Source organism: Elephantulus edwardii, unplaced genomic scaffold (assembly GCF_000299155.1).
Source record: "Elephantulus edwardii isolate Elephantulus edwardi_28Jun2011 unplaced genomic scaffold, EleEdw1.0 scaffold00094, whole genome shotgun sequence".
Classification (NCBI taxonomy): domain Eukaryota; kingdom Metazoa; phylum Chordata; class Mammalia; order Macroscelidea; family Macroscelididae; genus Elephantulus; species Elephantulus edwardii.
In genome coordinates this window covers 4,416,032-4,419,263 of record NW_006399844.1, presented here as the reverse complement: position 1 = coordinate 4,419,263, position 3,232 = coordinate 4,416,032, and the positions used below count along the sequence as shown (strand labels likewise).

The window sequence follows — 3,232 nt, the reverse complement described above, 5'->3', positions numbered from 1 at the left end:
TTTTAAAGAAACACAAAAGGTGAGTACACATAGATCTCACCAGAAGGACTGCTTGGGAATCAGACTGACCACATCTGTGGAAGAACTTATTGGGGAAGTTCAATATTAGATGTCAAAACCAGGTCAGGTGCTGACTATGGAACAAAACATCAATTACTCATGTGCAAGTTCAAATTGAAACAGAAGATTCAAACAAATCCACAAGAACCAAAATACAATCTTGACTCTATCTCACTTAAAAAAAATCACCTTAAGAATAGGTTTGACTTTTTTTTTCTCCGACATCTTAACAAGGCTGCACTTGTGGTAGCTCCTCTCTGAGCTTCGCGATGCCGCCCAAGGACGACAAGAAGAAGAAAGATGCTGGGAAGTCGGCCAAGAAAGACAAAGACCCAGTGAACAAATCTGGGGGCAAGGCCAAGAAGAAGAAGTGGTCCAAAGGCAAAGTTTGGGACAAGCTCAATAACCTGGTCTTGTTTGACAAAGCCACATATGACAAACTTTGTAAAGAAGTTCCCAACTATAAGCTTATAACTCCAGCTCAGAGAGACTGAAGATTCGGGGTTCCCTGGCCAGGGCAGCCCTTCAGGAGCTGCTAGGTAAAGGGCTTATCAAGCTGGTTTCATAACACAGAGCTCAAGTGATTTACACCAGAAACACCAAAGGTGGCGATGCCCCAGCCGCTGGAGAAGATGCATAAACAGGTTCAACCAATCTGTACATTCTAAAAAATAAAATTTGACTCAACCAAAAAAAAAAAAAAAAAGAATAGGTTTGAGAAAGTGCAACAATGAAAGAATGGAAATAAAAGTTTCTGTAAACTTTAATTAAAATTAATTTTAAAAAAAAGGAATAGGTTTGAGGCATTGCTCACCTATGATCAAAGGCCAGAGGAGTTGTGGCATGAAATCAAGGCTATTACCTATAAAGAGAGGAAAGGGTCATTTCAAAGGCAGAGAAGAAAGAAAAAGCCAAAATGGATGTCAGAAGAAACTATGAAAATTGCATTAAAGCCAAAACAAAGGGAAGAGGTCTTGAAGTAAAAGAGATTTCAAAGGGCAGCTGAAGAAGATAAAGCAAAGTAACAGCATAGTATTATTAAAAAAGAACTCTAACCTTGCATATTTCTAGAAAGATCTTGGTGAATATGCTCTGGAAACAACAACAACAAATGGAGTTCTGGTGGCCTAGAGGTGAGAAGCTGCATTGCAATTCCAAAGGTACGTGATTTGAATCCACCAGCTGCTCCACAGAAGGATGGCTTTACTGCCTTTGAAAATCTGCTGGAGAGTCAATTATGAGTCGGTGTAGACTTAATGACACACGAGAACAACTGGAGATATATGGATGGTGGTGGTTATTGTTATGTGTCATTGAGTCACCTGCTATTTACAACAGCCCTAACCCTGCTCTATCTTGTGTCAGTCTTACTGTCTCCGACACAACTACCCCCATTACCCCAGTCACTGAATCAATCCATTTCGTTGAGGGCCTTCCTCTCTTGTGTTATTCCTCCACCCTCCCATGCATGATGTCCCTCTCCATGGACTGGTCCCACCTTGCAACATGACTATAGTATGTCGGATGAAGCTTCAGAATCTTTGCCTCCAAGGAGCAGCTTGGTCTCGCCCTCTCTATGATGAACCTGTTTTGTTCTTCAAGCAGTCCATGTTATATTCAATATTCTTATCCAACACCACAGCTCAAAGGCATCAATTCTTCTATCATCCCTAGTCATTGTCCAGCTTTCTGACACATAGCAAGTAATTGCAAAGACAGATCAGGCACACCTTAGTCTGCAAACTGACATCTTTGCTCTTCAGTACTTTGGAAAAGTCTCTGACAGCAGACTTTCCCAATGCAATTAATATTTTCATTTCCTATCTGCTGGTATCAAGAGTGTTGATTGTGGAGCCAAGCAAACAAAAGCTTTTAACAATCTCAACCTCTTCACCATCCATCATGATGCTGCCAATCTGCCCAGTGGTGAGACTCTTTGTTTTCTTGATGTTGAGCTTTAATCCATATTAAAGGTTATTATCCTTGACCTTCTGCAGCAAGCACTGCAGGTCCGCCTCAGTTTCAGCAAGCAAAGTTGTATCATCTGCATAACTCAGATTGTTGATGAGTTTTCCTCCAATCCTGATGCCACATTTCTCCTCATAGGGCCCGGCCTACTGAATAATCTTTTCTGCATATAGATTGAAAAGGTATGGAGATAGGACACATCCCTGGGGCACACCCTTCCCAGTTTTTAACCATGTAGTGTTTCCTTGCTCTGTTCTGAAAGTACTATATTGAGCTCTTGACTGCCATCTGGCTTCTTCCTCCCTCTGGGGTCCTTCATATTCTTCCCGAGCCTTCTTAGCCCTTTCTATCCTCTCTTTGATCTCTTGCTCTTCATGTTTTCTTTCATACTTTCTCTGCTGTTCTGCAATTTTCTGGGCCCTTGGTTGAAGTTCTTTCAGGTTACACTAGCATCATGGTCCAGTTTACAAGTAAAAGCAAGATCATGTGTGGCTTCTTCCCCATGACCCAGAAGTCTGTATGCTTTCCCTCACCACTTATTCAGCTGAGCTAAATCAGGATGAATTGCAATGTCTTTGTCACAGTCTCGAATGGCAGCATTCGGCTTCCGTAATTTGATAAAGACACTGGCTCTCTTGACATGTTGTTGTTGTTATTGTTGTTATGTGTCGTCGAGTCATTTACGACTCATAGCGACCCTATGTGCAACAGCCGCAAACCCTGCTCTATCCTGTGCCAATCACGCTGCCTCTAACACACCCATCCCGATTACCCCAGTCACTGAATCAATCCATCTCATAGAGGGTCTTTCCCTCTTGCACCGTCCGTCCACCCTCCCAAGCATGATATCCCTCTCCAAGAACCTGTTTCTCCTTGCAACATGCCCAAAGTATGTCAGACAAAGCCCCAGAATCCTTGCCTCCAAGGAGTAACCTAGTTTAACCCTCTCCAGGATGAATCTGTTTTCTTGGCAGTCCATGGTGCATTCAATACTCTTCTCCAGCACCACAGCTCAAAGGCATCAATTCTCCTTCTGTCCTCCCTACTTATTGTCCAACTCTCTAATGCATAACAAGTGATTGCAAAGACCATGGCCTGTATCAGGTGCACCTTAGTCTCCAGAGAGACACCGTTGCTCTTGAGTACTTTAGAGAGGTCCATAACAGTCGACTTTCCCATCACAATACGTTTTTTTGATGTCCTG

The 3,232-nt window shown here is 42.6% G+C and overlaps 1 pseudogene; it reads left to right on the top strand.

The window, feature by feature from the left end:
- Positions 1–329: 329 nt before the first annotated feature.
- On the top strand, positions 330–700 carry LOC102876485 (annotated as a pseudogene).
- The last annotated feature ends 2,532 nt before the right edge of the window (positions 701–3,232 follow it).